General features: G+C 44.0%; 2 long non-coding RNA genes and 1 pseudogene across 2 annotated transcripts; 1 reads left to right on the top strand and 2 right to left on the bottom strand.

Annotated features, from left to right (window-relative positions):
* Nucleotides 1-5951: 5951 nt before the first annotated feature.
* Nucleotides 5952-7826, bottom strand: LOC137333551 (uncharacterized). Its single transcript, XR_010965914.1, has 3 exons — nucleotides 7433-7826; nucleotides 7149-7226; nucleotides 5952-6224 (listed from the first exon to the last, which is right to left on the bottom strand). It is a non-coding gene; the product is annotated as an uncharacterized lncRNA (long non-coding RNA).
* Nucleotides 7827-14853: 7027 nt separating this feature from the next.
* LOC137333284 (uncharacterized) lies at nucleotides 14854-20316 on the top strand. Its single transcript, XR_010965839.1, has 3 exons — nucleotides 14854-15218; nucleotides 15425-15502; nucleotides 20050-20316. It is a non-coding gene; the product is annotated as an uncharacterized lncRNA (long non-coding RNA).
* Nucleotides 20317-20780: 464 nt separating this feature from the next.
* On the bottom strand, nucleotides 20781-20986 carry LOC137333887 (U2 spliceosomal RNA; annotated as a pseudogene).
* Nucleotides 20987-24475: the final 3489 nt, after the last annotated feature.

Below are 24475 nucleotides of genomic sequence, written 5' to 3'. Positions count from 1 at the left end.
ACCATCAATTTCCAATCCTCCCTGACTACCAGCATGGTGCTAGAGGATTGGAGGACTGCTAACATTGTACCGTTGTTTAAAAAGGGAGAAAGAGTTCGACTGAGTAATTATACGCCAGTCAGTCTAACCTCGGAGGTGGGCAAATCATTGGAATTGATTCCGAGGGACAGTATAAATCGTCACTTAGAAAGGCACGGGTTAATCAAGGACAGTCAGCATAGATTTGTTAACGGAAGGTCGTGTCTGACCAACTTGATTGAATTCTTTGAGCAGTTAACAAGGAGGGTCGATGAGAGTAATGTGATTGATGTATTTTAGCAGGGCTTTTGACAAGGTGCCACATGGCAGACTGGTCAAAAAAGTAAAAGCCCATGAGATCCAAGGGAAAGTGGCTAGTTGGATCCAAAATTGGCTCAGTGGCAGGAAGCAAAGAGTAATGGTTGACGGGTGTTTTTGCGACTGGAAGGCTGTTTCCAGTGGGGTCCCGCAAAGCTGAGTACTCGGTCCCTTGCTTTTTGTCGTATATATTAATGATTTGGACTTGAATGTGGGGGGCTTGATGAAGAAGTTTGCAGATGATACAAAAATTGGCCATATGGTTGATAGTGAGGAGGAAAGTTGTAGACTGCAGGAAGATATCAATGGGCTAGTCAGGTGGGCAGGAAAGTGGCAAATGGAATTCAATCTGGAGCAGTATGAGGTAATGCATTTGGGGAGGGCAAAGAAGGCAAGGGAGTACAAAATAATTGAAAGGATACTGAGAAGTGTAGAAGAACAAAGGGACCTTGGAGTGCATGTCCACAGATCCCTCAAGGTAGTAGGACAGGTAGATAAGATGGTTATGAAGGCATACGAGATACTTTCCTTTATTGGCCGAGGCATAGAATATAAGAGCAGGCAGGTTATGCTGGAACTGTATGAAATACGAGTTGGGCCACAGCTTGAGTACTACATACAGTTCTGGTCACCACGTTACAGGAAAGATGAGATTGCACTAGAGAAGGTACAAAGGAATTTTACGAGGATGTTGCCAGGGCTGGAGAATTTTAGCTATGAGAAAAGATTGGATCGGCTGGGGTTGTTTTCTTTGGAACAAAGGAGGCTGAAAGGATATTTAATTGAGGTATGTAAAATTATGATGGGACTAGATAGAGTGGATAGGGAGGACCTATTTCCCTTATTAGAGTGGTCAGTGACCAGAGGGCATTGATTTAAAGTAATTGGTAGAAGGATTAGAAGGGAGCTGAGGAGAAACTTTTTCACCCAGAGGATGGTGGGGGCCTGGAACTCACTGCCTGAAAGGGTAGTAGAGGCAGGAACCCTCAATACATTTAAAAAGTACTTGGATGTACACTTGAAGTGCAATAACCTACAGGGTATGTACCAAGTGCTGGAAAGTGGGACTAACCGAGATAGCTCTTTTTCGGCTGGCACAGGCATGATGGGCCAAATGGCCTCCTTCTGTGCCTTAACTTTCTATGATTCTATGATTCTATTCCTTGCTACTATTGACAGAAGAGCAGGCAGTTGCTTTGGTGTCCTGCCTCAACCAACCAAAACAGATTAATTGGTCATTCCTCCCCTTGCTGTTTGTAGGTCTTGCTGTGTGTATAATGGATCCTGTGGTTGCTTAACTAAGAACAGTCACTGGTCTTTAAAATAAGACATGGTTGGTAGAGCAAAGCATTTTGAGAGCTTTCTGAACTATAAAAAGGCTTCTCGATCAATGGGAAGGCTGATTAATTAACCTGACAGAAGTAAACTTGTAAAATGTATCATACTTATTATTTAATTGCTCATAACTTTGAGTGTGTGAGTAAAATAACAGTATAACAATATAAAGAAAGACATACGTACTGTTTGAGTTAATATTGGACAAGGATACAACTGACAAAGGAAGACAATGACCACAGATGGCAACGTGCTGCAGGCATCCCCAAAGTTGAAGCTGAGCATCCCAGAGGAAGTAATAACATTCTTTGCACAAAGTACTGAGCTACGAGAAAGCCAAAGTCATAAGCCTGTGTGTATATCAGAGAGGGATAGCATTAACATTCAAAGCTCGGTATTTATCAATGATGTGTTGAATATAGACTGTAAATGTAACCTTCCTAAGCCATGTTGTAACCTTAGACATTGAACATAACGTTGCTAAGTTATAAACAAGAGAATGCAGCTAATGTTAAAATATTAGGATTCACTTAATTCACAATTGTGCCTATAATTATCTAATCTCTTTCACCGACCTTGTTAAATAAAGTAATAATAGTTAAAGCACCTCTGTGTCTGTCTATGTCCTTGAAGCCTCTGAAAAAAAGATGTTAACTAATATAACTTAGTATTGTGCTGTGATGGATTGGTGATTGGACTGGGTACTTCCTGTATTTTTAAGCCTGAGTTAGATCGATTCCTGATTAACAAGGGAGTTAAAGGTTATAGTAGGTAGACGGGAAAGTAGGGTTGAGGTCGCAATCAGATCAGCCATGATCTTATCAAATGGCTGAGCAGGCTCGAGGGGCCAAATGGCCGACTCCTGCTTTTAATTCGTATGTTGGTAAGACGGTTCAAAGGAACACTAACGGAGGAATCTTATCATCCTCTGAAGTAAATGGTCGATTTCCAGTCGACTTTCTACGTATATGTATCAAGAAAAAGGGTGAAGATTGGTCTAACACCCTTTAGTGTACATAGCTAGATACTCCAAATTCAGCAAATATATTCCTCAAATAGTGGGGGTGGGATTTAGTATTCAATATCTGAATCCTGAATATTAGTGACATACATCCTGACCACTAATAATTCTCTCCCATCATTTGGAAATGTGCCTGCAGATATGTTCGACCTCAGTGCCCTACAGGACATTGAGTCCTAGTAATGATTTTCTCAACAGCTGACCCCCCCGCCCCCTGTCCTCACCACACACACACACACACACACACACACAAACTATCAGCACCATTGTGTATTATATCTGGACATGTTAACCTGTACCATCCTGATTTGGCAGCCTTTGCTGTGGTTGAACAAGAGCCTTGCATGTGGACATTTTTCATTACCCAAATATTCAGACAACTTAGAGGTCACTCCGTTAAGTGGGTGTTGAGTATTTAGTGCATAAAGTATCTGCAGCAGTCACAACCCTCTCCCATCAGTTCGAAACTTTGAAACCACCAGCCTTCCCACATTGTTCCACGGAAGATACTGAGCTCTAGCTGGGGATGATTTCTGATCTTCTGCTATCCCCCCCTGAATTATATCAAGACATAAATATCTCTTCCAGCTTCCTTTGTATTTTTATTGTACTGGATGGAAAATTGTGCACAGCCAAATTCTCAATAAGTGCTCCCATCAGGTGAAGCTCCATGTAGGAAGAGCAAATTTGTAAAATGTACCCCATAAAATATTAGAATCATAAAATCATAGAATGGTTACAGCACGGAATGAGGCTATTCGGCCCGTCGAGTCTATGCCAGCTCTCTGCAAGAGCAATCCAACTAGTCCCACTCTCCCGTCCTATCTCCGTGGCCTTGCAAATATTTTCCCTTCAAGTATTGATCCAGTTCCCTTTTGAAAGCCACGATTGTATCTGCGTCCACCACCCCCTCAGGCAGTGAATTCCAGATCACAACCACTCGCTGTGTAAAAAAGCTTTTTCTCATGTTGCCTTTGGTTCTTTTGCCAATCATCTGAAATCTATATCCTCTGGTTCCTGACCTCTCCGCCAATGGGAATAGTTTCTCTCTATCTGCTCTGTCCAGCCCCATCATGATTTTGAATACCTCTATCAAATCTCCTCTCAACTTTCTCTGCTCTGAGGAGAACAACCTCAACTTCTCCAGTCTATGCACGTAACAAAAACAAATCTCTTCTGCACCCTCTCTAAGGCCTTCACTTCCTTCCGATAAAGTGTGGTGCCCAGAATTGGACACAATACTCCAGCTGTGGCCAAATCATCACAACCCGTTTGCTTTTGTAGTCTATGCCTGTATTTATAAAGCCCAGGAGCCTGTATGCTTTCTTAACGGCTTTCTGAACCTGGCCTGCCACCTTCAATGATTTGTGCACATATACCCCTCGATATCTCTGTTCCTGTACCCCTTTTAGAATTGTACCCTTTAGTTCATATTGCCTCTCCTCATTCTTCCTACCGAAATGTATCACTTCACAATTTTCTGCATTGAATTTCATCTGCCACATGTCCGCCAATTCCACCAGCATGTCTATATCCTCTTGAAGTCTATCACTATCCTCCTCACTGTTCACTACACTTCCAAGTTTTGTGTCATCTGCAAATTTCGAAATTGTGCCGTGTACACCCAAGTCCAAGTCATTAATATATATCAAAAAAAGCAATGGTCCTATTACCAACCCTTGGGGAACACCACTGTGTCCCTCCCTCCAGTCCAAAAAACAACCGTTCACCACTACTCTCTGTTTCATGTCACTTAGCCAATTTTGTATCCATGCTGCCACTGCCCCCTTTATTCCATGAGCTTCAACTTTGATGACAAGCCTATTATGCGGCACTTTATCAAACACCTTTTGGAAGTCCATATACACATCAACCTCATTGCCCTGATCAACCCTCTCTGTTACCTTATCAAAAAACCCAATCAAGTTAGTTAAACACAATTTGCCTTTACCAAATCCATGCTGGCTTTCCTTCATTAATCTACACTTTTCCAAGTGACTGTTAATTTTGTCCTGGATTATCATTTCTAGAAGTTTCCCCACCACCGAGGTTAAAGTGACTGGCCTGTAGTTGCTTGGTTTATCCTTACACCCTTTTTTGGACAAGGGTGTAACATTTGTAATTCTTATATTTAAGGATGATTGGAAGATTATGATCAGATCCAGCAATGCCTCCTTCCTTGTTGGGCCAGAAATGTACTCATCAAGAAAATTCTTCTGAACACACTTCAAAAATTCCTCCCTCTCTTTGCCCCTATTCCTATCCCAGTCCATATTAGGATAGTTGAAGTCCCCCATTATGACTACTCTATGGTTCTTGCATATCTCTGTAATTTCCCTGCAAATTTGCTCCTCTATACCCTTCCCACTAGTTGGTGGTCTATAGACTACCCCCAGTAGTGTAATAGCACCTCTATTATTTCTTAACTCTGACCAAATAGGTTCTGTCTTTGACCCCTCCAGGACATCCTTTCTCTCCAGCACTGCAATATTCTCCTTAATCAAAACTGCCACCCAGCCCCCTCCTTTCTTTCCTTCCCGATCTTTCCTGAACATATTATTGAGGAAATGTGTAGAAAGCTCTCTATTTGACAGAAAATCAGAATATTCATAATAATAAATTTAGGGCCAAAGATTTATTCTTTAAAAGCAATGACTGTTGATTGTAGAAAATTAACTGGCAGCTGATGGCTTTACTTCAATTTTAGTGTTTGGTGTTGTAAAAGTTAATATGCGACCCACAGGATACCACAGCCACAGTGATGTGGTCCACAAGGAAAATGTTTCGATTCTCCTGTACTGGAGATATCAGTAATTCATACCACGTCTACACATGTCACTAATATCTGACTGAGTTACATAATTTGTGTGCTTCAGAATTTGAATTTACTGCCCCTGCTCTGTGGGGCTCCCTCTTTGATTTGACAGAGCAGCTCCGAGTCACAAAATAGAAACATGGACCCTATTCTCCCACCTCCCATCATTTGCTGCTTTGAGGTTGAAGCTGTAAGAATCGTCCTCACCCATGAATCCTAATACTGAAGCAAGGAAACCATTGAATCATTCGCTCCATCATTCCCCACACTGCTCTATCACCACATGGTTTAACCTCCGCCATGAGACTGCACCAGATGGCAATGTGGGCGTAAAGTATCATTTTATGCAATGTGGCCTGTTTAGGCTCTAACTCTTTTCCTACACTTATGTAGTCATTAGGAATATCACACACTTCACAAAAAGAATGGCACTGATCACAGGACTTGAAATAGATTTTTTTTATTTACTGATACTTGATACTTCAAAAAAAATCATTCACTTTTCATGAGATAATATCAACACACAACTGATCGGGACATACATCCTGAGGACATGCGGCTTTTTAAAAAATACAGTACATATGGAGAACACTTTCTATATTGTGCCTGAAGGGCCAGTTGTTCAGGAGCAGCAGCTACATTTGTCAGAGGTTTTCCCTTTGCACACACAGCCATTGGCGCAGTTAGTGCATCCGGCAGGACAGCAAGAGCAGCAACCTGAGAGAGGAGAGGGAAAAGGCAGAAATCAGTAACAATGAATCATTCACTGAAACACCCCAGACCCTCCCATCACAGCACTGAGCTCCTCCCTAATAAACTAATCTGTGTCATATCTCCAAGTAACCCGCCTGAAAATGCCCCCCTCAGAAGCCCCACCTGTCAGTCTCTCAGCTTCTGTATTTGTGGTAAGATTTGGGACCTTGTGATATCATCAGTCTGTCCCACCCACTGTTCAGTGATCAATTCTTCAGAGTAAAACTTCCCACCAGCTTGTTTCACATGTGGACCTTTAAGGGGTTGGTATTCCATTCCTGTGAGCTCCATTAAACGCTGCTGTTCCCCTGCTCACGATGCGCCCTCCCTTTCTCCTCTGTGAAGCACCGTGAGATGTTTTTCGACATTAAAATGCGCTGAATAAATACAAGCTGTAGTTGCTGCTTTAAATCCTGGGTAAAAATAGCACCGACAGGAATGTAGCAGCAGCGGGTTAAGCGCTGGTAGGTGAAGAGGTTCTGGTTTAACCACAAGCGAAACAGTGACGTTCGGTGTTAATTTAATTCAATGAGGGACAATACGGGGCATCTCAGGTACTGAACTGGCAATTGGAGCAGCGTGAAGATCGGGACAATCACCCATCGGGACTCAGTGGGGTTCCATCGGATCAGTGACAATTCCCTATGTTAGGAATAGAGTTAGATTCAGAGTTAGAGTGAGGGTTAGGGTTGGGAATATGATTAGTTATGGTTGGAGTTAGAATTAGAGGTTGGTTTATGGTGATTCCCGACACTGGAGACAAACTGATCGGAATGAAAGCTCACGGAGCTTGTAATTTTCCATTCTGTTCCAGTCTGAGTTCTGCCCAGAACCATCAGTCACATAAATACAATGTGAGGGGTTTTAAACAGTCCCACAGTTACTCACTTTTCTGGCAGCGTCCAGCTTTGCTGGTGGGACATCGGCAGTCGGAGCACCTGCAGGTGTTTTCACAGGAGCAGGATCCTGAAAACAGGGAAAACAAACAAATATAAAGACACAGAGTTGGGATTTAAACCCTGAGAAATCCCCACCGTGTGGAGGAGCCCCGGCTCTTTGTCACCCTCTGATCTCCAGTTAATTTAATAAACAGCCTCCCCTCCAATCCTGCTCCACCTCAGTGACACTGAGCGGGGACACTGAGCTGAAAGGACTGACTAGTCTCCACTCACCATCCAGGCAGACACAGGCCTTAGAGTCAGACATTTCACTAACTTCCTCTTCAGTTTGGAGCCGTCACCGAATCAGCGTTTCTCGATCTTGTGCCGTTTGCTGCATCGGAGCCGAATTTTATGGGTTGTGATCGGCGGGGAATCGGGTGCAAAACCGGGGACGGGGCGGGTCGGTCCGGGCAGAATGCACACGGAGCACCGAAGTGAATCAGCGGTTCCAGGTGGGAATTGCACCCGTCTCCTTCACTCAGAACACGTCCCCAAAATATTCCTCAATAACAGCAATTTCCCAACATTTCCTGTGCGATCACCGTGAGTCTGAGCGTCTGCAGCACGTTTCACACCCACGGTCTGGGGGGTCCAGGACTGCATCTTCTGTTTTAGGTTTTATTTCCCTTTTCACTCTAGATATTTTTTAGTTCCTGTGTTTCAGATTGCTCTCCCAGGTCAGCCCCAGCTCACTATGTCCCAGAGAGTTTTCCCACTTGCCTTAATATTTACAACATGAGTTTGTATTGATAGTGTTTTGTTAGCGTGGATTTTGGACTATGATTAAAATAAATCTCAAAAAATTAGTGTGAAAAAGATAAAGTGAAAGCAATCCACAAATGTGAGAAGTGAAAAAAAATCAGTCAAAACTGTGTGAAGAGAAATTTTGATTGCGCAAACATAATCTCAGAGGGAGTAGTATCAAATTGCTCCTGCCACAAGAGCAAGTTAATGTTAACCCCTTCCATCCCAAGAAGCCAGACTGTCATGCCAAGAGCAGTTCAAACAGATAGAAATGACCCAGTCAGTTGAGAACTGTCTGAGGCTAACCATTACACAGATGAACATGAGGTAACAATTGATATAGGTTATATTATTAAAGTTGACCCAATTACTTGGAAATGCCAAAGGCACCCAGACAATGCTACAGTGAAAAAAATTGATAAGAAAGAAATGTAAAACAAATCGTATCAAAAGAAAGCATATGTTAGACAATTGGAAGTCCATTACTTGAGCTATGTACTGACACAGGGTACTAAACGCCTATCAGTTTTACCCCGCCACAGTATGATAACGAAGTTCGACAAGTTCGGGGGCTATTCACGAATAATAGATACAATATAAATCTGACCAACGAGGGGAGACCTTCCCTGACAAATTATATAACTCGCGTTGAGAATGCTAAGAAAATTCAACAATTATATCAACACCTCCTAATTCAAGTATTAAAACAAAGCGAGACATGGAATGGAGGTGGATAATCGTAAAAGAGATAGATTTGGACATCTTGAAAACACAGAGATTAGGACTTGGAGTTAGAAATTCCAGTCCGCAGTCCCACGTACATCTGTATGTGGGAGAGACAGTGTTTATTTCAGACAGGCTGCGTGCTCCAGAGAGAGAGAGAGAAAGAGAAAAAGACTAGGCAATTCCTCTCTCCTGTTTTGTTTTCTGATTTGTTTCGGGTAAAAAGATTATTCCTTTGGACAAAATAAATAATAAAAGATGATTTGACAAATTAACCCCTTGGACTCTCAAGAAGAGCCGCAATGGATTTTCTGTGTTTCTTTTAAAACAGGTGACCCTGGTTTTTGGGACCACATGACTGTTGATGTTGCAGGATTACCAAGAGTAATTACAAAGTTACGGTGCAACCTTTGCCGGACAAATTTGGTGCATGAAACGATCCAGTGATGTTAAAGATTTAAGACTTTAGCTGCAGACATCAGCAGATACCAAATGTCACAGCGTGGTGATATCAACCTGATCCTCTTCCTTTGAAAACATTTTGATTTGTTTTGTTTTAACCCATTTATTGTCTTCTGAGACAGAGTGCTCGAGGTGGGAAGATATGGGAGTTACATCCAAAATTAATTATGAGCACTTCATCTCTACTGTAAAACCACAAAGCCTGGACATAATTTGTTTCTGAAATTGGAACTAATAAGAAAAATTTATATGAGTTGCTATTCAAGCACTCGAGGGAGAAAAATTTACTGGTAATTTAAGGGGATAATCAAATTATATTTTAAAATAAAAGAAGTCCAGTCTAAATGGTTCCTATTGATTGCTGTGTATCAAGAATTCTTTTCGAAAAAAAAAATTTTACATTGACAAATCCTGTCAGTCCAACAATACTGCTCTCAAGTTGGGATAATTGTGAAATGATAGAAGGGACTCGGGCACAATATAGTGGGATATTTTGGGAAATAAAAGCGGTTCAAGAAGAAATTACATAAAATAAATAATTTTTGGGATATTGGAGCTGACTGTAAATATTGTATCGGACAGTAACATTAGTTTGGCAACATTAGATGAAAAGGTCAGAGATTTAGGGTCTCGCATTAAAGATATATTTTTTAAAAAATAAATGAAAACACAGATAAGGAATTGTCTGAGGATCAAATACTGATCATACATTTGCACAGGATAGCTACAGTGCTAGAAACACATGCCCAAACCATTAATAAATTAATAAAAGAGGAATATAACGTATCTTAGCAGGCGGCTGCTAATGACATCTGCAGTACATATGGTAACTGGATTGTGGAACAGACACGAGAGAACCTAGCCCAGATACAGGCAGGGGAAGTACCCTTATGAATAACGAATCAACAAACTGAGGGTGAGCCTGACCTGTGGGCATGATGGAGGTGGTACCTCCAAGCGGCTGTTACCAAACAAGAACATCTCCCCTTGCCAATTCAGGGCAATGGTGCGAGTGTACCCCACTCAAGTGGAGTGTAAACCTGACGGAGGAGGGCTCCTAGGGTTGGTACTAGTAATAGTGGTGATGGCACCCGAAACCCAAGGACGAGAGGTGTAACAAGAATATTGGGGTAATGAAGGACGGAATGCACATATCCCATCACAATATGTTACCATATGCTGAAAAAAAAATATTTAAAGGGAATTTGGCTGGAACAAAATTAAAGGTATGTGTTACTAGACATGCTGTCACTGTATGTCCACATAGTGTTGGACACAGCCCAGAAGCACAGGGTGAGATAATTTACAACAGAAATGTGTATGTGCCGCCCCAACAGCCGAATAGCATAAAGATAGGGCACTTTGCACCCAAAATCTGTAACATGTAACCTGTGAGTTACGGGTTAGGCATACGCACAGAACATCACGGATGTTAAATACCCGAAAGGCTGTGTATTAAATGCCGGACCAATGTTGCATGGACTTTGTTAGTATTGGTCTCTATGATTATTAAGCCATAATCATGACCAACAGGGGGATCTGTTAGCGTGGATTTGGAACTGTTGAATTAAAGGCAACGATGAAGTGACTAATGGGTACACGACAGTGGTATTTACCCTAAAACCACACTGAAATGCGCTTTGTGTAGATTAGACTAACCTTAATTAAAGGCTTAAATATAACGCTTGACTACTAATAAAATGGACACTATTAAACAAAATGGATTCTATTAAACAAAGGGACACTATTAAATAAAATGGATTCTGTGACTGTGGGAAAGACAGTTAAAAGTGTTGAGTTTGTACATTCCAGAACTGGCTTACAGTCTGGGAATACAAAGGACATTTCACAACGAACTGATAAAACTATAGAACCAGACTGCATGAAACAAAGGCATGCTGTCTTAAGGTGATAATAGTTGTTCGGACTTAATTGGTTAATGCGTAAGCAGTCCGTTGTTGCTATGCGGACTTAATTGGTTAATGTGTAAACTGTCCGTTGTTGCTGTGCGGACTTAATTGGTTAATGTGTGTAATCAAGATTAATGATGTAAAAGCTACTGAAAATCTGTATTTCAAAGGTATAAAAAAGCATGACAACCATTTTAAAGTTGAGAAGGTAGCTGCGTTCACTACGGAGTGTCCAGTCCTTCTCCCAAAGCTTTGTCCAATAAACTGCATGTTGAATCTTTAAGTCTGACTCCGAGTGGTGATTTTTTCCCACAACAGTTTTCAAATTGGAAAAACGTCCCGAGAGGGAACGAGATGTTAGGAAGGCTGATCTAAAGCATGATCAAAAATGTAAACAAAAGTAGGTTTTCAGGAGGAACTTAAAGATGGAGAGGGAGGTGGAGGGGTTTAGTGGGGTAATTGCAGAACATGGGGCATCAATGGCTGAAAGCAGAGCCGCCAATTGTTGAGGAAAGGGACGAGGAGATGCACAAGAGGTCAGAGTCAGAAGAACGGAGTTGTTTTGGGGAGTGCGAGCTATTGTCGGAATCGAGGAGATTACAGAGATAGGGAGGGGTGAGGCCATGAAATGATTTAAACATGAGGATGAGAATTATAAATTTGGAGCATTGGTGAAGGGGACAAAGGATCGGGCCTCCCACATGCCAAAGAACATGGCCTTGCTCTTACTTCGGTTCACTCTGGCCCCCGAGGCCAGTTCGAAATGGTCGCAGATACCCATCAGTGTGTGAACCGACTGCTGATCGGTGCAAAAGACAGTGATGTCGTCCATGTACAGGGAAGACTTAACCTGAGAGCCTCCTCTGCCTGGGATCATCACCCCCCTGATACCTGCGTCCCTCCTGATGGAGGTCGCAAACGGCTCAATGCACCATACGAACAAGACCGCGGAGAGAGGGTATAGCCCTGCCTGACTCCAGATCTGATCAGAAAGCTCTCCGACTCCCACCCATTGATTTGGACTGCGCTATGGAAAGCTGTGTAGAGCAGTCGGATAATATCGCGTTTTCCCTCCCCACACCCCATTTTGGAGAGCACGTCCATCACAATGAGAGAGGAAGTATTAAGGCGATAAGCATCTTTGAAAATAGATAAATTACCAGGCTAGGATGAAATGTATCCCAGGCTGTTAAAAAGAATCAAGGGAGGAAATAGTGGAGGCTCTGACCATTATTTTCCAATCCTCCCTGGATACAGATGAGAATACCTACGAGGTGCCCCTCTAATGAAATGCATATGTAGTAAGCTTTCAGTAGCTCAATAAGATGCCTCCATAATAAAATGGCAGTATGGTAAACCAAGGGTTAATATAAGTGGCCCATTTTGCTAGCTAGAATTAGAACAATGAGCTTTTCAAATGAGTTTATCCTTGATCATTCGTTTATGTTATTAATTTCCTGTATGAAAATGTATGCTTTATTATGAATCAAGCAAAGCGATAAGATAAGCTGAATTCTGGGGTAAGCAGGTGTAGGGAGTGTTGTTTTGCAGCTACCTAATGAATGGATCCTTATTTCGGATAAGGTCGAAAAACATCCCAGGCCTGAGATAAGTGAGACTCCCTTTCCTGTGACCTACGTATGAACAGGTATCACCTGTGAGTGGTCGGTCATTATGTCAGTTAGTATGGCTTGCCCAGACTCAGCTTATGATTGGTTTTAACCCCTTGCTATTCATGTCCCTCCCCACTCTGAAAATGTATAATTGTGTGAACTTTGACTGTGTAATTTGCCTGTTCTATGAGATTGACCAGACTCTGTCAAGAGTTGAAATCAATTCTATAGATAGGGTCAGCTGCAGCTAATAAATTGTGTTAAAACTTTCAAGTGTATTCGCTTTCAGTTTTTGCTGAACCAGACTAAGAGTAAAGAATCCGGTATCGTCACAGACATGGTGCCGGAGGATTGGAGGACTGCTAATGTTGTACCATTGTTTAAAAAGGGAAAGAGGGATAGACTGAGTAATTACAGGCCAGTCAGTCTAACCTCAGTGGTAGGCAAATTATTGGAATCAATTCTGAGGGACAGGATAAACCATCACTTAGAAAGGCATGGATTAATCAAGGACAGTCAACATGGATTTGTTAAGGGAAGGTCGTGTCTGACTAACTTGATTGAATTTTTTGAGGAGGTAACAAGGAGGGTCAATGAGGTAGTGCATTTGACGTAGCGTACATGGATTTTAGCAGGGCTTTTGACAAGGTCCCACATGGCAGACTGGTCAAAAAAGTACAAGTCCATAGGATCCAAGGGAAAGTGGCAAGTTGGATCCAAAATTGGCCCAGTGGCGGGAAGCAAAGGGTAATGGTTGACGGACAAAGGTGTTTTTGTGACTGGAAGGCTGTTTCCAGTGGGATTCTGCAGGGCTCAGTACTAGGTCCCTTGCTTTTTGTGGTATATATTAATGTCGTGGACTTAAATGAAGGGGGCATGATATAGAAGTTTGCAGATGATACAAAAATTGGCCTTGTGGTTGATAGTGAGGAGGAAAGTTGTAGACTGTAGGAAGATATCAATGGACTGGTCAGGTGGGCAGAAAAGTGGCAAATGGAATTCAATCCAGAGAAGTGTGAGGTAATGCATTTTGGGAGGGCAAACAAGGCAAGGAAATACACAATAAATGGGAGGATACTGAGAGGTGTAGAGGAAGTGAGGGACCTTGCAGTGCACGTCCACGGATCACTGAAGGTAGCAGGACAGGTAGATAAGGTGGTTAAGATGGCATATGGGATACATTCCTTTATTAGCCAAGGCATAGATTATAAGATCAGGGAGGTTATGCTGGAACTGTATAAAACACTAGTTAGGCCACAGCTTGAGTACTGCATACAGTTCTGGTCACCACATTACAGGAAAGATGTAATTGCACTGGAGAGGGTACAGAGGAGATTTACGAGGATGTTGTCAGGACTGGAAAATTTGAGCTATGAGGAAAGATTGGCACTTCAAGTGCTCATCCAAGTACTTTTTACGTGTGTTAAGGCTTTAAAAGTTTAAAAGGGGTTGTTTTCTTTGGAACAGAGGCGACTGAGGGGTGAGAGGGGTGATTTAATTGAGGTGTACAAAATTATGAAGGGCCTAAATAGAGTGGATAGGGAGGACCTATTTCCCTAGCAGAGATCAATAAGCAGGGGGCATAGATTTAAAGTGATTCATAGAAGGATTAGAGGGGAGCTGAGGAAAATGTTTTTCACCCAGAGGATGGTGGGAGTCTGGAACCCACTTCCTGAAAGGGTGATAGAGGCAGAAACCCTTAACACAAGTACTCAGATGAGCACTTGAAGTGCCATAACCTACAAGGCTACGGACCAAGTGCTGGAAAGTGGGATTAGGCTGGGTGGTTCATTTTCGGCTGGCGCTGAAACGATGGGCTGAATGGCCTCCTTCTGTGCTGTAAATTTTCTATGATTCTATGTAAGTGTGGATATTCTGTCGAAGGCCTTTACCTGGTCCAGGCTGATGAGGCAGGTTTTGACCGCCCCCACCCCCTCATGCAGGTAGATGATCGTATCCCTGAGCAGCGCAAGGCTATCAGAGATCTTCCTGCCGAGTATAGTACAGGTCTGAGCAGGATGGATCACTTGCTTCAGAAAACACTATATGGATGAAAACGCTTTTGTAGATATTAAGGCAAGTAGTGAAACTCTCTGGGACACAGGGAGCTGGGGCTGACCTGGGAGAGCAATCTGAAACACAGGAACTAAAAGGTATCCAGAGTGAAAAGGGAAATAAAACCTAAAACAGAAGATGCAGTCCTGGACCCCCCAGACCGTGGGTGTGAAACGTGCTGCAGACGCTCAGACTCACGGTGATCGCACAGGAAATGTTGGGAAATTGCTGTTATTGAGGAATATTTTGGGGTCGTGTTCTGAGTGAAGGAGACGGGTGCAATTCCCACCTGGAACCGCTGATTCACTTCGGTGCTCCGTGTGCATTCTGCCCGGACCGACCCGCCCCTTCCCCGGTTTTGCACCCGATTCCCCGCCGATCACAACCCATAAAATTCGGCTCCGATGCAGCAAACGGCACAAGATCGAGAAACGCTGATTCGGTGACGGCTCCAAACTGAAGAGGAAGTTAGTGAAATGTCTGACTCTAAGGCCTGTGTCTGCCTGGATGGTGAGTGGAGACGAGTCAGTCCTTTCAGCTCAGTGTCCCCGCTCAGTGTCACTGAGGTGGAGCAGGATTGGAGGGGAGGCTGTTTATTAAATTAACTGGAGATCAGAGGGTGACAAAGAGCCGGGGCTCCTCCACACGGTGGGGATTTCTCGGGGTTTAAATCCCAACTCAGTGTCTTTATATTTGTTTGTTTTCCCTGTTTTCAGGATCCTGCTCCTGTGAAAACACCTGCAGGTGCTCCGACTGCCGATGTCCCACCAGCAAAGCTGGACGCTGCCGGAAAAGTGAGTAACTGTGGGACTGTTTAAAACCCCTCACATTGTATTTATGTGACTGATGGTTCTGGGCAGGACTCAGACTGGAACAGAATGGAAAATTACAAGGTCCCCGGACTTTCATTCCAATTATTTTTGCACTTCTGTGAGGACTAAACCTAATCCTAACCCGAACTGTAAATGTAAACCTTACCCTAACTTTAACTATAACCCGAATTCTAACTATATCTATAACTCTAACTCTAACCCTAAAAGTAAATCAAATCCAAACGCTAACTCGAAATCTAACTAACCCTAACTCTAGTCCCAGTCCTTTTTTTATTCGTTCATGGGATGTGGGTGTCACTGGCAAGGCCAGCATTTATTGCCCATCCCTAATTGCCCTTGAGAAAGTGGTGGTGAGCTGCCTTCTTGAACCACGGCAGTCCGTGTGGTGACGGTTCTCCCACAGTGCTGTTAGGAAGGGAGTTCCAGGATTTTGACCTAGTGATGATGAAGGAACGGTGATATATTTCCAAGTCGGGATGGTGTGTGACTTGGAGGGGAACGTACAGGTGGTGTTGTTCCCATGTGCCTGCTGCTCATGTCCTTCCAGGTGGTAGAGGTCACGGGTTTGGGAGGTGCTGTCAAAGAAGCCTTGGTGAGTTGCTGCAGTGCACCCTGTGGATGGTACACACTGCAGCCATGGTGCGCCAGTGGTGAAGGGAGTGAATGTTTAGGGTGCCAATCAATGGGCTGCTTTGTCCTGGATGGTGTCAAGCTTCTTGAGTGTTGTTGGAGCTGCACTCATCCAGGCAAGTGGAGACTATTCCATCACACTCCTGACCTGTGCCTTGTAGATGGTGGAAAGGCTCTGGGGAGTCAGGAGGTGAGTCACTCACCACAGAATACCCAGCCTCTGACTTGCTCTTGTAGCCACAGTATTTATATGGCTGGTCCAGTTAAGTTTCTGGTCAATGGTGACCCCCAGGCTGTTGATGGTGGAGGACTCGGCAATGGTAATGCCGTTGAATGTCAAGGGGACGTGGTTAGACTCTCTCTTGTTGGAGACGGTCATTGCCTGGCACTTGTCTGGCGCGAATGTTACTTGCCACTCCTCAGCCCAAGCCTGGATGTTGTCCAGGTCCTGCTGCATGCGGGCATGGACTGCTTCATTATCTGAGGGGTTGCGAATGGAACTGAACACTGCAATCATCAGCGAACATCCCCATTTCTGACCTTATGATGGAGGGAAGGTCATTGACGAAGCAGCTGAAGATGGTTGAGCCAAGGACACTGCCCTGAGGAACTCCTGCAGCAGTGTCCTGGGGCTGAGATGATTGGCCTTCAACAACCACTACCATCTTCCTTTGTGCTAGGTATGACTCCATCCACTGGAGAGTTTTCCCCCTGATTCCCATTGACTTCAATTTTACTAGGGCTCCTTGGTGCCACACTCGGTCAAATGCTGCCTTCATATCAAGGGCAGTTACTCTCATCTCACCTCTGGAATTCAGCTCTTTTGTCCATGTTTGGATCAAGGCTGTAATGAGGTCTGGAGCCGAGTGGTCCTGGCGGAACCCAAACTAAGCATCAGTGACCAGGTTATTGGTGAGTAAGTGCTGCTTGATAGCACTGTCGACGACACCTTCCATCACTGTGCTGTTGATTGAGAGTAGACTGATGGGGCGGTAATTGGCTGTATTGGATTTGTCCTGCTTTTTGTGGACAGGACATACCTGGGCAAATTTCGACATTGTCGGGTAGATGCCAGTGTTGTAGCGGTACTGGAACAGCTTGGTTAGTTCTGGAGCACAAATCTTCAGCACTACAGCCGGGATGTTGTCGGGGGCCCATTGCCTTTGCTGTATCCAGTGCACTCAGCTGTTTCTTGATATCACATGGAGTGAATCGAATTGGCTGAAGGCTGGCTTCTGTGATGGTGGGGATATCGGGAGGAGGCGAAGATGGATCATCCACTCGGTACTTCTGGCTGAAGTTGGTTGCAAAGGTTTCAGCCTTGTCTTTTGCACTCACGTGCTGGACTCCGCCATCATTGAGGATGGGGATGTTTGCAGAGCCTCCTTCTCCCATTAGTTGTTTAATTGTCCACCATTCACAACAGAATGTGACAGGACTGCAGAGCTTTGATCTGATCCGTTGGCTGTGGAATCGCTTAGCTCTGTCTATAACATGTTGCTTCTGCTGTTTAGCATGCATGTAGTCCTGAGTTGTAGCTTCACCAGGTTGGCACCTCATTTTTAGGTATGCCTGGTATGTTCTTCTACACTCCTCAATGAACCAGGGTTGATCCCCTGGCTTGTTGGTAATGGCAGAGTGAGGAATATGCTGGGCCATGAGGTTACAGATTGTGCTGGAATACAAATCTGCTGCTGCTGATGGCTCACAGTACCTCATGGATGCCCAGTTTTGAGTTGCTAGATCTGTTCTGAATCTATCCCATTTAGTACAGTGGGTAGTGCCAAACAACACATTGGATGGTGTCGTCAGTGTGAAGATGGGACTTCATCTCCACAAGGACTGTGCGGTGGTTACTCCTACCAGTACTGTCATGGACAGATGCATCTGCGACAGGTAGATTGGTGAAGACAAGGTCAAGTAGGTTTTTCCCTCATGTTGGTTCTCACACCACCTGCCGGAGGTCCAGTCTGGCAGCTGTCTTTCAGGACACGGCCAGCTCGGGTCTGTAGTGGTGCTACCGAGCCACACTTGGTGATGGACATTGAAGTCCTCCATCCAGAGTTCATTCTGTGCCCTTGCTACCCTCAGTGTTTCCTCCACTCAATGCAAACTGCGGTTGCTGTTATAAATCTTGGGTAAAAACAGCACCGACAGGATTGTAGCGGTAGTGGTGCTCAACATGGAGGAGGACTGATTCATCAGCTGAGGGAGGGCGGTAGGTGGTAATCAGCAGAAGGTTTCCTTGCCCATGTTTGGCCTGATGCCATGAGATTTCATGGGGTCCAGAGTCAATGTTGAGGACTCCCAGGGCCACTCCCTCCTGACTGTATATCACTGTACCGCCACCTCTGGTGGGTCTGTCCTGCCGGTGGGACAGGACATACCCAGGGATGGTGATGGAAGAGTCTGGGACGTTGGCTGAAAGGTATGATTCTGTGAATATGGCTATGTCATGCTGTTGCTTGACGAGTCTGTTGGACAGCTCTTCCAATTTTGGCGCAAGTCCCCAGATGTTAGTGAGGAGGGACTTTGTAGGGTTGACTGGGCTTAGTTTGCCTTTAGTCGTGTCCGGCGCTTAGTGGTCCGTCCGGTTTTATTCTTATGAATTTCTGTAGCGAGATTGTACAACTGAGTGGCTTGCTAGGCCATTTCAGAGACAATTCAGAATCACATCTGGAGTCACATATCGGCCAGACCGCATAAGGACGGCAGGTTTCCTTCCCTAAAAGGCATTAGTGATGGGTTTTTACGACAATCCAGTAGTTTCATGGCCACCATTACTGATACTTTTTTTTTTATTCAAGATTTTTATTTAATTAATTGAATTTAAATTCCCCAGCTGCTATTAGAATTGAACTCATGATTCCAGATTATTAGTCCAGGCCTCTGGATTACTAGTCTAGTAACATAACCACTATACTACCGTAACTTTACCTCTAACTTTAACCGTAATCATAACTTTACCACGAACTCTATCTCTAACCTGCAATACTCTATTCCTAACCCTAAAATACACCAAATCAACAAAAAAAACCCTAAACCTGAATCAGATTTACCCTCTTGCAAAGCTTCAGAATATGCCCCCAACCATAACTCCTGATGCTTAAATAAATCCACAACATTCAAATCAATGGCACCCTCTGAGCAAACAACCATAATATAGGGAGCCATCATTTGAGAGGGAATGTTCACTGACCAGATGAAGCCCCAGTTAGTCCGGATGGGTTATTGCTCCGATCTTCAGGCCGCCCCAATGGACAGTGCAGTAACTGTGATGTCCCATATCACCCCCTATTGTACTAACTTGTTCCTTATAATCACTGCTTCGTTTCTGACTAAATCCTAATCAATTAAGGATGGAACATCCTCACCGACCAACTTTGAGCCCACTGCTGCTACAATCCTGTCGGTGCTGTTTTTACCCAAGATTTACAACAGCAACCGCAGTTTGCATTTATACAGCAACTTTAACATAGAAAAACATCTCAAGGTGATCACAAAGGAGAAATGGAGGGTGCATCCCGAACTGGGGAACAGCAGCGTTTAATAGAGCTCACAGGAATGGAGTATCAGCCCCTTAAACATCCACATGTGAGTCTAGCTGGTGAAAAATTCTATCCTGAAGAGCTGATCACTGAACAGTGGGTGGGACAGACTGATGATATCACAAGGACCCAAATCTTACCACAAATACAGCAGCTGACAGACTGACAGGTAGGGCTTCTGAGGTGGGGCATTTTCAGACGGATTACTTGGAGATATGACACAGATTAGTTTATTAGGGAGGAGCTCAGTGCTGTAATGGGAGGGTCTGTTGGGGTTTCAGTGAATGATTCATTGTTACTGATTTCTGCCTTTTCCCTCTCCTCTCTCAGGTTGCTGCTCTTGCTGTCCTGCCGGATGCACTAACTGCGCCAATGGCTGTGTGTGCAAAGGGAAAACCTCTGACAAATGTAGCTGCTGCTCCTGAATAGGCAGAATATATATAAAATATTGTCCATATTTACTGTATTAAACAAAATGCATGCCTTCAGTATATTTATCCTGATTAGTGTGCAATGATATAAACTAATGAAAAGTGAATTAATTGTTTTTGAAAGTATCATGTTTGGTTTCAGTAAATAAAAAAAACTATTTCAAGACCTGTGATAAGTGCCATTCTCTTTGTGAAGTTTGTGATATTCCTAAAGACAACACAATATGTAGCGAAATAGTTAGAGCCTAAACAGGCTACATTGCATAAAATGATACTTTAAGGCTTCATTGCCATCTGGTGCAGTCTCGTTGAAGAGGTTAAATCATGAGTTGATGGAACAGTGTGGGGAATGACGGAGTGAATGATAGGATCTTATCATTGCTTCAGTATTAGGACTCGTGGGCGAGTATGGTTCTTACAGATTCTTAAACCAGTAAATGATGGGAGGTGGAAGAATAGTGTCCTTGTTTCTATTTTGTGATTTAGGGGTGCTGCCCTGTCACATCAAAGAGGGAGTCTCACAGAACATAGTCACATTTTTTTTTATCAGCTTTATTCTCAGTAATAATACATACACACGTACAGAGACGCTGGGAAAGATCTGTTTTTCCTTTTGAATATCTCCCCATGGGGAGGTGCACTGCTCCCAGAGACACTGCAATACTGGGTTGATGCATGGAGTGGACAGAGCAAGCCCCTATTCCATCTTCCTGTTCCAAAAATCAATTTAATACATGGTCCCCAGATAGGGGATGTATCAGATATTAAACTGATAAGAACAGATATTTTTATATACTTTATTCATAAAATTTGCAGCAATACATACAAAAAGTTGTCATATCACATTCCAAATGTACACAATACAGATTATACAATTTGCAGGTTACATCAAGTACAGTTCAGTGAACACATTGTACATAATTACAGTTCATGACACTCTAGGGTGCCACGTGGCATTACACTCAATACAGATTATTGATCACAGAATCATTACAGGTACATTACAGATTCATTATAGGTACATTACATCAAATTGAATTTTACATTCTGCCCGGGGTTTTTTTTCCCTGATTGCAGCCCCTCGGTATACAATGGCGGGAAGGCTCTAAACGGTTGCCTTTCCCCACAGAGCCTTCGCGGCGGCTGCACCTAGCTTCAGTGCATCCCTGAGCACGTAGTCCTGGACCTTGGAATGTGCCAGTCTGCAACACTCGGTCGAGGGTAGCACCTTGCACTGGAAGACCTGCAAGTTTTGGGCAGACCAAAGGGCGTCTTTCACCGAGTTGATGGTCTTCCAGTAGCAGTTGATGTCTGTCTCGGTGTGCGTCCCCGGGAACAGCCCGTAGAGCACAGAGTCCTGTGTTACAGAACTGCTCGGGATGAACCTGGACAGATACCACTGCATCTCTCTCCAGACCATCCTGGCAAAGGCACATTCGAGAAGGAGATGGGTGAAGGTCTCGTCTCCCCGCAGCCTCCTCGGGGACAGCGTGCTGTGGTGCTGAGACTCCGGGAGTGCATGAAGGATCTGACAGGAAGGGCCCCTCTTACCACCAGCCAAGCAATGTCTTGGTGCTTGTTTGAAAGCTCTGGCGATGAGGCGTTCTGCCAAATGACATTGACAGTCTGCTCGGGGAACCAACCGACAGGATCCATCATCTCCTTTTCCCTCAGGGTCTCGAGGACGTTACGTGCGGACCACTTACTGATCGCCTTGTGTTGAAGGATATAACTTAGTCAGATTTTTTTAATATTTCAAAAATATACTTTATTCATAAAAATTGTAAAGGTAAACAGAACAATGGAACTATCACAATACAACTACAGGTCATACATGATAAATACAGTTCATGACACTCCAGGGTGCCTCATTGCAATTGCAATCAGTACAGATTACAGTTACATTACATCAATTACAGTCATTACACATTCATTACGAGGAGTTTTTTTTGGTTTCCAGTCCCTTGGCATACGACGGTGAGAGCGTCCTAAACTGTGGCCTTTCCCCATCGAGCTTTCGCGGCGGCTGCATCTCAGCACCCAGTTCTGGAAATGCTTTAATATCTAAGGGTTGCTCGGTATTTTACTGAAAAACTTAGTCAGATTTTTTTTTCAAAAAATATACTTTATTCATAAAATTTGCAGCAGTACATACAATACAGTTGTCATATCACTTTCCAAACGTACACAATACAGATTATACAATTTGCAGGTTACGTCAAGTACAGTTCAATGAACACATTGGACATAATTACAGTTCATGACACTCTCGGGTGTCTCATTGCATCATACTCAACACAGATTATTGCTTACAGATTCATTTCAGATTCATTACAGGTACATTACAGCAATTTGAATTTTACATTCTGCCCGAGGGGGTTTTTCCCTGATTGCAGCCCCTCGGTTTACAATGGCGGGAAGGCTCTAAACGGTTGCCTTTCCCCACAGGGCCTTTGCGGCGGCCGCACCCATCCTCAGTGCGTCCCTCAGCACGTAGTCCTGGACCTTGGAATGTGCCAGTCTGCAACACTCGGTCGAGGACAGCTCCTTGTGCTGGAAGACCAGCAAGTTTCGGGCAGACCAAAGGGCGTCTTTCACCGAGTTGATGGTCTTCCAGCAGCAGCTGATGTCCGTCTCAGTGTGCGTCCCCGGGAACAGCCCGTAGAGCACAGAAACCTGTGTTACGGAACTGCTCGGGACGAACCTGGACAGATACCACTGCATCTCTCTCCAGACCTTCTTTGCAAAGGCACATTCCATAAGGAGATGGGTGACGGTCTCGTCTCCACCGCAGCCTCCTCGGGGACAGCGCGCGGTGGCGCTGAGAGCTCGGGAGTGCATGAAGGATCTGACGGGAAGGGCCCTTCTCACCACCAGCCAAGCTAGGTCTTGGTGCTTGTTTGAAAGCTCTGGCGATGAGGCGTTCTGCCAAATGACATTGACAGTCTGCTCGGGGAACCAACCGACAGGATCCACCATCTCCTTCTCCCTCAGGGTCTCGAGGACGTTACGTGCGAACCACTTGCTGATCGCCTTGTGGTCAAAGGTGTTTTCCTGCACAAACCTTTCCACGAAGGACAGGTGGGGCGGAACGGTCCAACTGGACGGAGCATTCCGTGGCAGCGTGGCCAGGCCCATCCTTCTCAACACCGGGGACAGGTAGAACCTCAGCACGTATTCTTAGTCAGATATTAGTGTTATGCACTGGCGTGGTCTGAATTACTGATGTCTCTCGATCAGGGCTGCCCAGCCCCTTTCTCTGTGGACCACTTCACTGTGGACATGGTGTCCTGTGGGCAGCATCTTATCTATTACAACACCAAACACTAAAATTAAACTAAATCTGTCAGTAAACAGCTGGTTAATTTTCTACAATCAGCAGTCATTACTTTTAAAGAATAAATCTTTGACCTTTAATTTATTATAATGAGTATTCATATTCACTTTCAACCAGAGGGCTTTCTACATATTTCCTCATTAATATTTTACGGGTTACATTTTACAAATTAGTTCTTTCTTCATGGAGCTTCATCTGCCAGGAGCATTTGAGAATTCAGCTGTGCACCGTCCTCCCACGATTTTCCATTCAGCTAAATATAAGATACAAAGGAAGCTGGACGAGATATTTACGTCTTGATATAATTCATGAGGGGAGAGCAAAAGATCAGAAATCTGCCCCAGCTACAGTTCAGAATCTTCCATGGAAGAACATGGGAAGGCTGGTGGTTTCTAAATTTCTAACTGACGGGGAGGGTTATGACTGCTGCAGACTCTGTATGGACCAAATACTCAGCACTCTCTGACTTGTCAGAATAATTGTGCAATGAAAAATGTTTACATAGTTCATAGTCCACATGCAAGGCAATTATTCAATCACACTGAAGGCTTCCAAATCTGCAAAGAAATTGGCTGCAAATCTGGATGGCACAGGTTAACATCTCCAGATACAATGGTGCAGGTGTTTTTTTTGTATGTGTGTGCGTGGGGTAAGGGTTGGGCGGGGGGTGGTGGTGGTGTTAAGAAAATCATTACTAGCTATAACTCAGTGTCCTGTAGGGCACTGAGGGGAACATATCTGCTGATATATTTCCAAATGATGGGAGAGAGTTTCTCGTGGTCAGGATGTATGTCACTAATATTCAGGATTCAGAGTTGGAATTAGAATGAATACTAAATCCCACCCCCACTATGTGAGGAATATATTAGCTGAATTTGCAATATCTAGCTATGTACACTAAAGGGTATCGGACCAATCTTCATCCTTTTTCTTGAAACATATACATAGCAAGTAGACTGAAATCTACCATTTACTTCTAAGGTTAGTT

Source organism: Heptranchias perlo, chromosome 16 (genome assembly GCF_035084215.1).
Source record: "Heptranchias perlo isolate sHepPer1 chromosome 16, sHepPer1.hap1, whole genome shotgun sequence".
Lineage (NCBI taxonomy): Eukaryota > Metazoa > Chordata > Chondrichthyes > Hexanchiformes > Hexanchidae > Heptranchias > Heptranchias perlo.
The sequence above is the reverse complement of the archived record's forward strand: the minus strand, read 5'-3'. Positions and strand labels throughout refer to the sequence as shown.